The sequence below is a fragment of the Ahaetulla prasina genome, chromosome 1 (assembly GCF_028640845.1).
Source record: "Ahaetulla prasina isolate Xishuangbanna chromosome 1, ASM2864084v1, whole genome shotgun sequence".
Classification (NCBI taxonomy): Eukaryota; Metazoa; Chordata; class Lepidosauria; order Squamata; family Colubridae; genus Ahaetulla; species Ahaetulla prasina.
In genome coordinates, this window is record NC_080539.1 from 83,642,330 (window position 1) to 83,657,850 (window position 15,521).

Below are 15,521 nucleotides of genomic sequence, written 5' to 3' on the forward strand. Positions count from 1 at the left end.
GCCATGTGATCCTGACCACCATTAAACCATCTTTCCAAGCAGTCTCCATGTTTCCAGTGTCTTTGTCCCTACTTGGAACTGAACCCAGATGGATATTTCTTCCAACAGATCTATAATGTAAACAGAATAAAGATACCATGAAATGCAGTTTGGAGAAGAACAGACAAATGTGTTGATGTTCTTTTTAAAAAAAAAATTCTCAGGCTGATTTGTCCTGAAATGACGAGGCTACTGCGCCATCTAGTGAAAACTGCTGAATGGACTCAATTATCCCCAAAGCTTCAATAACTTCCTTCCCAATCACTGCACTTGTCACACTATGTAAATCTGCCAAATACCAGAATGCTTAGAGGGAGGGAAAAGGCAAGGAACTAATTTTCACTTAGAGACAAATGATGCAGAAAAAGAGCAATCACAAAAGCCTCTCATCCATCCAGCTGTTTATCTTAAACATTATGATTTTAACATCGATTAAAAAACCCACAGTGGTGGTTGTATTACTCGTTCTCAAAGTTTAGGTACCCTGAAAATCCAAAAGTCTACAAACCATGTTATTTTTTTTCCCCACAAATGGAGTAAAACAGAGAATATGGGGCTAGAACAATATGACTCTGCCCAAATTGGTACTCTTGAAATGTGTTATGATTGTACCTTCCAGAATTCCAAATCTGTGATTGGCCGGGAAGTCGGAGAGATGCAATCCCAGCACATCTGAAAGGTTTCAGATTGGAGACTTCAGGTATAAAAAATAAGATGTGACTCATGCATACAAACTGCTAAAGGCTGGAAGCAAATTGTTTTGCTTTTCTCCTCTTTCTTACATTTCTATAGCTTAAGGACCAGGAATAGGAACAAAAGTGTAAAAGAGGCCTATATAACTCATCAACTCATTAGAATTGGAGATGAGAGATTCAGAGAAGGCATGAATTGATTTGAGATTCAAGATATGGGGGGGAAAAAAGAACTGTTCATGAGTTATAATGGAATAGCATCAAAATGGATAAAGAAATTACATTTTTGGCAAAATGGGATGCAAATAGGAACTATTTAAAGGATGTTATCCCTGCCAATTTTCAGCTTGATGGCTTTTAAGGTTTCACTCCAATATATTTTTGAAACATTTTCCCTCTACTTCCTTAAAGCTAGAAATAGAAGGGACTAGGAAAGGAGGGGGAAAGACTCTTGGTGATCAAAGATGATCACCAAGAGTTTGCTGAACAAAGGCAGAAAGTGTTTATCAATTGATGGTTGTGCACTGCTCAGAGTTGCCTCAATGAGATGGGCCACTATATAAATTTGATTAATAAAATATAATATTCCAATTAAGTTTATCTTTTTAAATGTAACTTTTAAATATGGATTTTTGTGGTGGGGGGGGAAGAGGTTTGTTCTTATTTTGTCGTTTTGCTTTTCTAGACTGCAAAGTTTAGCATGACACTAACAAATGATCCTAGATTTGGCCTTGTGGGATCATCCTAACAAATGATCCTGGATTTGCCCTTGTAGGATGAAGGGCTTTGCTGGCTCTGATTATTGGGCTTTTTGAGTACCAACCTGACAAGGTTGGTCCCTCTTGAGATGGACATTTGCATCACTGGATTGTGTGGGAATAGTTACAGAGCCTGATATCTTCTTTATAGGAGTTGGAAGAATGACAATGGACTTAGAGGATGATGTAGGTGGTCAGCGACTTCTGTAAGTGTCAGAAGGGTATTGCCCATTGCCTTAACTGGAAGGACATGACAAAAATCAACATAAGCACATTGCCACAGTGAGGTCCAAGTAGCAGTAAGATAAAAACAGTCTTCTTCTAGTTGCACCTAAGTCTTAGTGACTTCGCAGATGTGTCTGGGCCTAATCCAATCCAGTCCTACTCTGCTTTTTGAAATTAAGTAAGTTCTGCCTATTATCTGGGTTTTGTACCCTTACAAATTTCTCCCTCCCTTTTTAAAAAAAATAGCATCTGCAATTAACTTGGTACCCATTCATTCACTGTGAGACTTAAGTCTGCTATAATCATGCAAGATCAGTCCCATTAGGGAATACTTGGTTTGAACCATGGGTATATTCCTGACTGGTTAACTTTGCGACTGTATGAAGAATGGTGATTACTGAGCTCAACTCCTAATTCTGCTGTTAGGACCAATCTGGAAGTGTGACAACAAAGTTAGGTCTTGTAACTGGTCACATTCAAGAACCTGATCAAGTGAGTGAAGCCCAAAGTAATGTTAGTCATACTACCTCAAAGGAGCTATGGTAAATTTGAAAACTCAGTGGATAGCTCTTCATACAAAATGACAGAAAGCCCATCACGCTATTCAACTCCTCCATATAGGAAACTGAAATATATTCCATTATATATTTTCTCTTAAGAAGTCCAAGATCAGCAGAAAAACCTTCAACTTTCCTTTTAGAGTCACCCAATACTAGTCATCACTTTGATGCAGGACTCCGCTTCAGTGTACGAATCTCCTTTGATGATGAGAGTTGACAAAAGCGTCACTGAATTGAGTTGTCCATCCGAAAGCTCTGTGCAACCGAGCAAAGAATAAATCCTACCCTGTCAATGAATTCAAAAAGCATTGCTCAAATATTGTCCAGAGAACCAAACTTCCTTCCTATTGCCCCAAGGAGTGGTGTAGTTTTGGAAATGGTCTCAAGTGGAGGCCTCATTCCGTGTTTGCAAATAGGAAATCACATCTTAGAATTTCACTGGGGTTGAAGATCCAGAGGAATGCAACAATTGTTAACTGAAAGAGAGAGAGAGAGATAGCAAACCTGGCTTAACATCAGAAATATATCAGGTGTAAAGTATCCAAAACATATATCCCTTGCACTTCATGCTGTCATTGTGTTTAATGTTTTTAATCAATATATCAAACATGGGGAAGTGACCATGGTTAACTGTGGTGTTGATTGAAACATTGTTTTTTATCTGCAAAATCCCCAAAAGCAGCAACTCCACCCAAAACCTATAGAATTTGCATAGCTCTTTGAAACAACATCTTCCAACCCTGATTCAGTTATCTGCTCTTAAGTGGCTCCTCACTTTCTTTCATAAATATGCTTTAATTCAGTCACTCCGATTTACCTGAAGCTTTGGCAGATTGAACACTCCTTTGAGCTTTGCACAACACGATTATGAAACTTTTGAGTTCTGAGCTGAACTTTAGGACTACAGATGGTCCTTAATATACAACCATTTGTTTAACAACCATTCAAAATTATGATAGCACTGACAATAAAAATAATAATAATAATAATAATAATAATAATAATAATAATAATAATAATAATAATAATAATAATAATAATAATATTTTAATTTGTATACCGCCCTTCTCCCGAAGGTCTCAGGGCGGTGAACAGGCAGATAAAATACAAATACACACAATAATTAAAAACATCCCTTAAAAAACTAATTTAAATGCCCAAATGTTAAAAAACATACTCCCCCATAAAATCACAAAATTTTAAAAACCCATCCAATAAAGATAAAAATCAGGCTAGTCCAGCCATACGAAATAAATAAGTTTTAAGTTCGCGGCAAAAGGTCGCGGCAAAAGCAACTTATGACTAGTCCTCTCATTTATGACCATCACAGTATCCTTGCGGTCACGTGATCAAAATTCAAGGTGCTTGGCAACCAGCATGTACTGTATTTACCGCAACTGCAAGATCTCAATATCATGTGTTTTGCCACTTGCAACTTTCCTAGCTAACTTCTGACAATGGGGAAACCCAGCTTCACTTAACAGCTGCATGATTCACTGAACAACTGCAGTCATTTGCTTAACAACTGTGGGAAGAAAAGTCTTAAAATGGGGGAAAAGTCACTTAACAGCTGTCTCGCTTAGCAATGAAATTTTGGGGCTCAGTTGTGGTCGTAAGTCAAGGACTCCCTGTAGTATGACAGCTGAGTTTCTAGCTGCAAATTTCTAAGTAAAGATGGATTTCTGCCAAAGCTGCCTGTTCCTCAGGCAAGCTGCCTCTCTTTGCTTGACTGCCAACTACTCAATTTTAAACTGGCTTGACCGGTTTTTTCTGTTTCCCAGTATATTTTTTTCTTCTTTTGGCAATGGATAACTCTAGCTTTCCTTCCAAGAAATGACTAGACATATGCAAAATAGGCAATGGACATTTCCCCCAATCACATATGGAAAATTTAATATCACGCTATTTTTGTACAGGCTTAGCATGGGAGGGAAGAGTATAATTGTTGGCACTATGTTACCTGCCAGAAAAAGATATTTTGTTTGGCGAGATTTTTTTTTTACTCCTCATATGCTTTACAACAAACCTGAAACTCAAATAATGCCTATGTTTTGATTTTTGATCTTTCTTTGTTTACTTTTCTTCCAAACTATTACTGTTAATAAGACTGATGTGTGAATATCTTGTTCTCCATATATGTATAAGGCCATGTCTCCAACCTGGTAATACTGGGACTTTTGATCCCAACTGATTTAGAAGACCTTAGTTTGATGTAATACGTGGAGATAACACGCAAACACCAAGTAGCATAAATTAACAAAAGACACATTAAAGAAAACCCTCTTAAGAAATTAATAATGAAAAATCACAATCAAGTCCATTATAAAATCTGCAAGCATTAGGAAAGAGGCCAAATCAAATAAAGCAAAGATTCCAATTTAGGCTAAGGCTGGTATTGAATTGTGTAGGATTGAGGTTTATCAGACTCTAAACATCCATAGGATTGTTTCCATTACTGGTATACTGCACGAATCAAGAAGAGGGCCGTGAAAATATTTACAGACCCCTCGCATCCTGGACATAAACTGTTTCAACCCCTACCCTCAAAATGACGCTATAGAGCACTGCACACCAGAACAACTAGACACAAGAACAGTTTTTTCCCAAAGGCCATCACTCTGCTAAACAAATAATTCCCTCAACACTAATACTATTAATACTATTAATCTTCTCATAGTTCCCATCACCAATCTCTTTCCATTTATGACTGTATGACTATAACTTGTTGCTGGCAATCCTTATGATTTATATTGATATATTGACCATCAATTGTGTTGTAAATGTTGTACCTTGATGAACGTATCTTTTCTTTTATGTACACTGAGAGCATATGCACCAAGACAAATTCCTTGTGTGTCCAATCACACTTGGCCAATAAAAAAAATAATAAAAAAATTCTATTTTGCTCCAAGAGCCAAATTGGGGGACGTGTAGCCCCAGGATCTCTCATCCCTTCATCCCTTTTTGTTCCCTTTAGAGCCTCTGTGGCCGGGATTGCTGAAAGGTGTACATTTATTATTTCATAGTGAGAAATAGTTGAAAACTGCAGGACAAGCTATACAATAGGCAAAAATTACAGTTAAAAGAAGCCAATAAAGAATATTTGTAATTCAGGGTAAAAATGAGGAGTCCCTGATGCTCTCTGAGCTTGCTTGTTTTCTTATAGATGTTTCATTACCCAACTAGGTAACATCATCAGTTCTAAAATATAATCTAGAACATCAGTTCTAAAATATAAAGGGACAGAAAACAGGGCTCCTTAGTAGCACTGATGATGTTACCTAGTTTGGGTAATGAAACGTCTGCAAGAAAACAAGCAAGCTCAGAGAGCACCAAGGACCCCTCAGTTAAAAGAAGCACATGCATTCATGACTCACAATTTCACAGGGTAGCTTTAGTAAAAATAAAATAAAAAATTAAATTAAAAAAATTAAATTAAATTAAATTAAATTAAAAAAATTAAGTTAAATTAAATTAAATTAAATTAATAAAATAAAATAAAATAAAATAAAATAAAATAAATAAACCCACTCCTGTCCCAGAGCATATGTGCTGAATGTTAAGGGTAGCTTTAGTCAATCAATCAATCAATCAATCAATCAATCACTTTTCCCACTATCCCAGAGCATAAAGGTAAAGGTTCCCCTCGCACATATGTGCTAGTCGTTCCAGACTCCATTTCAAAGCCAAAGAGCCAGCGCTGTTCGAAGACGTCTCCATGGTCATGTGGCTGGCATGACTAAACACCAAAGGTGCACAGAACACTGTTATCTTCCCACCAAAGGTGCTCCCTATTTTTCTACTTGCATTTCTACTTGCGAACTGCTAGGTTGGCAGAAGCTGGGACAAGTAATGGGAGCTCACCCCCTTATGCGGCACTAGGGATTCAAACTGCTGAACTGCCGACCTTTCAATCGACAAGCTCGGTGTCTTAGCCACTGAGCTACCATGTACTTTATCTCAGAGCATATATGCTGAATTTCTTTGGGTGAGAGCAACGAGACACAATCTTTGGCTAAGCCAACCACCTGATTTGATCCAACTTATTTTTGCATCAACAGGCTTTCAAGGGTAGGTCTCATACAGCTCTCTAGCCTAACTTTTCTAAGAAATAACATGACTGCTGAACGGAAGCGGGAAAACAGAAGACCTACCGTATTTTTCAGACTATAAGATGCACTGGAGTATAAGACACACCTTAGTGTTTTGGGAGGAAAATAAGAAAAAAGCTGATTGGTGAGTGGATTGGCCTCCTAGAATACCCCCAATCAGCTGTTCCCAGAGGTGAATTTTAGCAACAGATTTGTTGATTGTGGTTTTTCAGCCTCTGAAACCTCTGTTTCAGAGGCTTTTTTTCTGACGCTCCATTTTGGAGCCTTTTTGTCTGAAGCTTAGTTTCAGAGGCTTTTTTTCGGAAGCTTTGTTTCAGAGGCTTTTTTCAGCCTCTGAAACCTCCGTTTGAGAGGCTGGATGGGGCTACATTCCGAGTATAAGACACACCCAGATTTTCACCCTCTTTTTTGGGGAAAAAAGTGCATCTTATACTCCAAAAAATATGGTATTCACCATACATAGGCACCTCAGTCTCTGGAATATCAAGAAATATTCTCAATTTTAGGGAAAACTGTGCCCCATCCAGAACAACCCCAGTAGGTGGCAGCACTTAATCAATCTTAACTGACCTTTTTTCACATGATGGGTGTCTGAATACAACCCCTGAATCCAATGGTAGATCCACAAGGAAACAAAACAGATAACTTTAGCATAAGAGTGCAGAGAAGAGCAACAAAGATATTAGGGGACTGGAGGCTAAAACATATGAAGAATGATTGCAGGAACTGGGTATGTCTAGTTTAATGAAAAGAAGGACTAGGGGAGACGTGATAGCAGTGTTTCAATATCTCAGGGGTTGCCACAAAGAAGAGGGAGTTGGGCTGTTCTCCAAAGCACCTGAGGGTAGAGCAAGAAGCAATGGGTAGAAACTAATCAAGGAGAGAAGCAACTTAGAACTAAGGAGAAATTTCCTGACAGTTAGAACAATCAATAAGTGGAACAACTTGCTTGCAGAAGTTGTGAATGCTCCAACACTGGAAATTTTTAAGAAAATGTTGGATAACCATTTGTCTGAAATGGTGTATCGTTTCCTTATTTGGTCTATGTGGCGCTTCCATACCCGGCCATCCTCTATCTCTACTAGATATGATTTTGGTCCTGTTATTTCTAGGATTTTTCCTGCTAACCAGGTCGGGCCTCGCTGTAGTTGTGTGCCCACACTAGGTCGCCTACTGCCATCCCTCTTGTTTTACCGTGTGCCCCTTTGTAACCGTCTGGTGTGTAGTTTGGGTTTAAACAGTCTAGTGGGCACCTAAGCTTCCGACCCATTAATAGCTCTGCCGGGCTGCGCCAGTTGTTACACAGGGGTTCTGTGTTGGACTGCTAGGAATGTATCGATTTTGTTTGCCAATCGCCTGGCCTGATTCTGGACAATGCTTCCTGCGCTCGAGCGAAGCGTTCTGCAAGGCCGTTCGTCGCAGGGTGGAAAGGCGCCGAGAGGACATGCCGGATGCCCTCCTCTGCCAAGTACCCTCAAACTGGGTTGCCGTGAATTGCGGGCGTTATCGGAGACTAAAGTGTCGGGCAACCCGTGGGTTACAAATAGGTGCCGTAGGACTGAAATCACGGCATCGGCTGTCATGGATCTCATGAGAATGATTTCCAGCCATTTGGAGTAGGCATCGACTACTACCAGAAAGGGTTGGCCGTGGGAGGGGGCGGGAAAATCGATATGGATCCTAGACCAAGGGCCCTGGGGTCTCTCCCATTCCCGAATCGGGGCCGTTGGGGGTAGCGGTCTGGACTCCTGGCAGGCCTGGCATTTCCCTACCCTTTCAGCAATTTCCGTGTCCATTAAGGGCCACCACACATAGCTTCTCGCTAGACCCTTCATTCTCACGATCCCTGGGTGGCCTTCGTGAAGGAGCTCCAATACCTTTTCCCTCAATTTCTCCGGGATCACCACTCGTTCCCCCCATAGCAAGCACCCCCCTTGGGCTGTGGGTTCCCCACGTTTTTACAAATTCTTTAAACGCCGCCCGCAGCGGGCCAACCTCTTTGTACCCAACCAATTACAGTCCTTATTGTAATGTCCTTACGAAGCCGAGCCATCTCTTTGGATGTGACTGGGCCAGAGTCCAGAGAGTCAATTAGCAGAACTGGTGTCCCCGGAGTGGGGTCTTCGATAGTCTCTGGTAACGGGCATCTGCTCAGGGCGTCTGCATGCCCTAATTCCTTCCCTGGCCGGTGTAGTAATTTGTAAGAATACGCCGCCAGGAAGATAGTCCATCTGGTCAGTCTGGGCGAAAGTGCCACGGGCGTTGGGCGGTCGCCTGCCAACAGTCCTAACAAAGGTCTATGGTCCGTGATGATTTCGAAATCACGACCAAATACATATTCATGGAATTTCTTTACTCCTGAGACTATAGCCAAGGCTTCCTTATCAAGCTGGCTATAATTCCTTTCAGTTGATGACATGGTTCGGGAGTAGTATGCAATAGGGGCTTCTGTGCCATTTGGCAACCTGTGGCTGAGCACAGCCCCCACCCCATAGGGAGATGCATCGCAGCTTAACACTAATGGCAGCGTGCCATTGTATTGGATAAGGAGGCTATCACTCGATAGGAGATTCTTTACCCCTTCGAATGCCCTAGCTTCCGCCTTTCCCCAAGACCATGCAGCTGTCTTTGCTAGTAGTTTATGCAGCGGCTCGGCTACTGTTGCCTTATTCCTTAAGAATACCGCGTAGAAATTGACCAGACCTAAGAATGCCTGTAACTCCGTTTTGTTCTTTGGAACCGGGGCCTTCCTGATGGCCCGTACCTTGCTTTCAGTGGGTGAATCCTTCCCTGTCTATCCGGTAGCCCCAGGAATTCCACAGATTCAACCCCGATCTGGCATTTGTTCAGTTTAACTGTGAGACCGGCAGACGGAAAATGCCCAAAACTTTTCGCAGCCTTACCCTAATTCCTCTAGGTTCTCAGCGGATACCAGTACATCGTCAAAGTATGGTACCACCCCTGGTAGTCCCTGCAATAGCCGCTCCATTAGGTTCTGAAATAACCCTGGAGCCACACTAACCCCAAACTGTAACCGGGTACACTTAAAAGCCCCTCTGTGAGTCACAATTGTCTGCGCTTCGGCTGTGCTGCTATCTACGGGCAGCTGTTGATAGGCTTGGGCCAAGTCTAGCTTGGCAAAAACTTGCCCTTGCCCCATTGAGTGCAGTAAGTGCTGTACCACTGGGACGGGGTAAGCACTCTTTTGCAACGCTTTGTTAAGCGTTGCCTTATTGTCAGCGCAACCGGACCGACCCGTCCGGTTTGACTGGGGTGACTATAGGGGTCTCCCACTTAGCATGGTCAACTGGCACTAGAATTCCCTGGTTTACTAGCTTGTCCAGTTCCCGGTCAATCCTGGGCTTTAGGGCGAACGGGACCCTCCTAGCCTTTAGACGGATAGGGCAACTTGGGGTCTAAGTTAAAAGAAATAGGGGTCCCGTGTACTTGCCCAGGCAGTCTCTGGCGTCCCCAAATTCCTTCATGAGTGCGTCTTTGAGGTTGACTTCGTTTCTGAAGATTCCAGTCACTCCCATGCCCAATGCTCGGAACCAGTCCAGTCCCAACAAGCTTGGCAGGGTCCCATCGACGATGGTGATGGGCAGAGTTTTCTTGTATTGTCCATACTCGACGTGGACGGACGTTACCCTCGAACAGGGATGCGATTCCCTTGGTAGTCTTGTACCTTTAATTTCTGTGGTCGCAGCTTGCGCTTTGCGATGGCGGGTAAGGCTTTCACGAGAGTGTCCCAGGACATGATCGTGATCGATGAGCCAGTGTCCACCTCCAATCGGCACGGCACCCCCTCAATCTTTGGCTTTGTAAAGATTTTTTCTCTAGGCGTGTTGATGCGTGACCCACTCTCACGACAGTCTGATTCAACTTCGCCTTTTTGAATTGACCAATCACGGGCCGCCGCGTTCCAGCGCTCTGGTTGGTCAGTTTGAATTTTGGCGGGAAGGTTGGGGTGCTCGACAGACCTGTGCTAGGTGCCCTTCCTTTCGCTTTAGCCGACAAGTCGCATCCTTAAATTTGCATTGTTGTCGTTGGTGTTGCCCTCCCCACCTCGCGCATTCACCCCGGTCTTCTTTCTCCGGCCTCCCGGTGTGGAAGACTCCTTCCTCTTCCTCACCCTCCGACTCGGCCTGGACCTCTTCGTTGTGGACCGGGGCCGACTTCGCACCAGCCGCTGGCGCGATCGGCTTCTGTAGGGTTTCCGCCGCTTGGGTAGACATCTCGTGAGCCCTGGCTTCGTCCAAGGCGTTTGCCAGCGTTAGGTTGCTTTTAGACAGCAGCCGCCTCCGCAAACGGATGTCCCTGACCCCACGAATGAGTTGCTCCAGCAATGCCTCATCCAAGTCTCGGTACTCGCAATGTTTCGTGGCTTTCCTCAGGGCTGCCATGTATACGCTGATGGACTCGCCCTCTTGCTGTCTCGCTCCCGAATTTGAACCATTGCACATACTTGGATGGCGTTGGTGCATAATGGGCTTTCAATAAAGTCTGCAGAGTTTGCCACGGTACCGACTGTACGGCGTTGGCTCGCCAGGATTCTGCGGTGTCGAAAACTTCTGGACCGCAGTGGCTCAGGAAATCGCTCGTTTCCTGTTGTCTGAAACTCCTTGAAGTTCGTTCGCCTCGAGGAAACACTCGAAACGAGCCATGTATGACCCCCATTTTTCCTTAGCTGGGTCGAATGGCGCTGGCGGTGTGTAGCCGGACATCGCTGCTTTCCGCCCCTTGTTTGCTGGGTTCGCGTCTTCCTGGTGAGTTCAGCTCTTTTCCTGGCGCTCTTAGCCTCGAGATCCCACCTTCGTCGCCAGTGTTAGATTCGGGCAATAACGAGGCAGGAGACCAGGATAGTGACAACAGCTCTTTACTATATGGTGAACCCAGCAACGCGGGCTGGGAAAACCCTCTCTTTATATACAGTTTAGCCAGAGGCTTCATCCAATCAGCAACGTGCTTTTTCCCGCTCAGTTTTCCCTCCACAACTCTTAAAGATACATTACACTCTTCTCTTTTTTTTTCCAAAGAGACTTTACCAGTCTATTGGTATATGCCTCCCCTCAGAATACAAATGTAATATAACTCTATAAGAATAAAGTTTTTGCCATGAATTTTAACTACAGTAAGTATAAAATGCAATCCACATTTTTGAAGTTGGAGAGTGTAATTTCACTAGTTCACATCACTGCATGAAAGTTCATTATCTTCCATTTAAAGCACAAAAATGTAAAATGGCATTTAAGGATTACAACAAAAATGGCTCTTATTCAAAGGGCTGTGAAAGATCTTTCATTGAGTCAGCTTGCAACATTTTGACATTTGAAGCAGGAAGCAAAAATATACTCCCATATCCCACTGCTTGAGCCAAAAATTTGAATGGTATCAAATCTGACTTCTGTTTTGATCTTTAATGGTTCTACTCTGCTACCTACCTAGGAGAACTAAATTTAAAGGCCTTGAAATGCCTGAACAGCAAATGTGTACTATTAGCTTTTTTATCTACACATCTAAACTGACTTTTTCATATAATTACAAACCTACTTTCCATGCCTTCGTAGTTGCAAAGAATGGAGCTGTTTCCTGAAAGTTCCTAGTTTGAGTCAACTCATGCACCAATAAATTGATTGAAAGTTTACCCCACCTCTGCTGCATCATTATGGAGTTTAGATGCATTTTTAGAAATTCCAGGATGTAAGCTGTTCAGAGTAGAGCTGCCTTTTGCAATTGACTGATGGAGAATTTATTTCAATACCAATGTTATTATAATTCTGATCTCTTATAGCATTTTTTTTTCCAATACCCGTTCCTGCAGTTTCACCCTTGCAGAGACTTTTCCCTAGGTTCTGTTATAACAAGATGCACAATTAAAGTCATTTGCTACTTATAGCTGATGTTAAGATGTGTAATCCAGAGTAAAGAGTAACAATTTATTTCAGATTTTCTATTATACTTTAGTTACCAGTAACAATATGATTTCATTTTGAACTGTTTTTCCAAGGCAGTATTGTCTGTAGGTATTTGGGCTGTTGACTCTAGTTACTGTAGATGTTTCTAGAATATAGCATTAAACTCATCCAGCGCTCCACAATTTTAAGGAAGTTTTTGTTGTGCAACACACAAAGTTGATCTGAAATTCCATTTGCACTAACTTTGGGAAGCAAACATTCTCACAATGATAATAAGCCTTTTCAGAAAATGTTACCGGTAAGCAGACTCTTGATGCAATATTCTCTTGCTAATGATCATCTATGGTGACTTTTAAGAGTAGTCCAATCTCACTTTTTTCTCTGGTAATTTGTTTTTTGCTGGCATGCCAATTAATAATCAATTTTTTTCCCATCCAATAATTTGTTCTTATACAACCCAATGTAGCCGGAATATGAGACTAGAAGAGTTTGCAACAAAATCAGTGTGCTGAATATATAGGCCATAGGCCACAGCCTATCCATTTTATCACAATTGGGAAATTTATGCCAGTAATGGATTGGAAGTAATTACAACTGGCAGTCTTTGACTTACAACAGTTTATTTAGTGACCTTTGGAAATTACAACAGCAGTGAAAAAAGTGACATGGCCATTTTTCATATTAATGATCTTTACAGCATCTCCCATGGTCACGTGATCAAAATTCAGACACTTGGCAACTGGCATGTACTTACGACAGCCGCAGGGTCCTGGGTCATGTGAACACCTTTTGTGACCTTCTGACAAGCAAAGTCAATGGGGAAGCCAGATTCTCTTAACAACGAAGTTACTAGCTTAACAACGGCAGTGATTCACTTAACAACTGTGGCAAGGAAGGTCATAAAATGAAGCAAAATTAGCTTAACAAGTGTCTCACATAGCAACATAAATTTTGGGCTCAACTGTGGTCATAAATCAAGTTACTTTCATATTTGGGGAAGATGGACCTGAAGTGGGTTTTTTGTTTGTTTGTTCGCTTTAACTCTAGTATAAGGGAATCCTTCAAGCTATTACTCAAATAATTCCACAATCCAGGCTCATCTAAGTTTAAGGAATTAAACTCAAGAATAGTTGTTTCTTGTTCTTCTACCACACTTTTTTTTTTGAATGGTTAGATCCATTTCAGATCATTTTATGGATGATGCAATAGTTACCTCATCACTCTGACTGGCAGGAAGATCAGACATCATTTCACAGTCTCCCTGCAACTAAAAGACTCATTGTAAAAGACAGTGTCTATATACCCCAAGAGAAATCCTTCCTGCTCTCCTCAAAGGGTCATTTTCTTATTTCATTCTTGACTATTGCTCTGTGCCAGAATAGTGGCCCTTGTTGCAATACTTAGCTGAAAAGGAGAAAAAAGTGAGGTGAGATGGACTGTGTAAGATATCAGCATATAAAGACTTGAACTGGTTCTGACCAGCATCTCCACTATCTCTGAGCGGTTGGCTGTCCCTTGTCTTCAAATGTGATTGTAGAAGCATCAGAAACAGAAGATGGAATATAGTCTCACTTCCCACTTACTGTAACTCCTACTCATATTCTGAACACACTCTATAGAGTGTGTGCAGTGCTATAGAGCACTGCACACCAGAACAACTAGACACAAGAACAGTTTTTTCCCGAAGACCATCACTCTGCTAAACAAATAATTCCATCAACACTGTCAAACTATTTACTGAATCTGCACTACTATTAATCTTCTCATAGTTCCCGTCACCAAACTCTTTCCATTTATGACTGTATGACTATAACTTGTTGCTGGCAATCCTTATGATTTATATTGATATATTGACTATCAATTGTGTTGTAAATGTTGTACCTTGATGAACGTATCTTTTCTTTTATGTACACTGAGAGCATATGCACCAAGACAAATTCCTTGTATGTCCAATCACACTTGGCCAATAAAAAATTCTACTCTATTCTATTCTTTTATTCTATTCTCTTATTATCTCTGCTCTTAGAGTAGACTAACTTTATTGTCACTCTGAATGCACACTAATCGGCATACATTAAAATGAAATTTCATTGCATATAGCTCTTAAAGGGCCACCATCCCCTATTATGCCTCTTATGCCTTTCCTTCAGGAAAGCACCACGCCAGCTCTGGGCATTTAGAGCAAACAATCCATATATACCAGCAGCAGGCATGGTTTTTCTAAACTCTGGAATCATCCCCCCCCCATCTCGCACCTGAAGCAGCTGCTTCATCTTCTCTCTCATCTCATTTCCTGATCTTCTCTTCCCCCCCACCCCCGCCCTTGTGTAACGCTCAGATGCTTTTGAAAATAAAAAAAAAACTTTACAGAGGAGAAAAGGTCTCAAACAGGAAGAAAGTGATTGATGCCTACTACACAGGATGTTATTTGTGACTGTTGTGGTTTGCAGCTGCCCAGTATGTGCATTTATTATTGTTGTTACTGGTTGTTTTTTTTACTGAGTTTTTATTACACGTTAGATACTCATTTTATGTTAGACGTTAAAATTTCATGTTAAATAATTCCTGCAATGTAGGCAAATCCATCAGAATGGCATAAAAGAGCGGCGTGTCATTCAAAAGTTATATATTTGAATAATGCTTCCTATCTTAAAATGCATTCCAGAACTCATCTAAAACGCATACAGTAGCATGTAATTGATCAAACTAAAATTTAAATCAAAATATCCACATAATCACTTCCACGTGAACTTCTATCAATAGATAAATTAAACATTTATATCTATTTTTGACACAGGACAAAATAGACAGAATAGGAAAAGCCAGCTATAGTAAAGATGCTTTCCCTAGAAGCCTTTTTAATAACTAAAATCCTTTTAACAGCTTTTTGTTATACTAAATCAGCCGTCTTATCTTAGTGTCCTCCAAGTGAGTTTGGTCACATGGTCTGGAAATTGCGAGAGTTGAAATTTGATGTGTCTGGAGAACTCAGTTTAGCAAAATTAGCATAAAAATTTTCTTCCCCATCTTTTCCATTTACCCCATAACTATTGTCAGAAGTAATATGATTCAGTTTATATGCCCTTCACCATAAAAATATGCAAACCAGACAAACTGACACAAGCAAACTGAAGCATTCTTCAGCCATAAATAATAGGAATTTACATGAGAAATCTTATTAATCAAACTACTGTCTTGGAAAGTTGCCTAGCCAAAATAC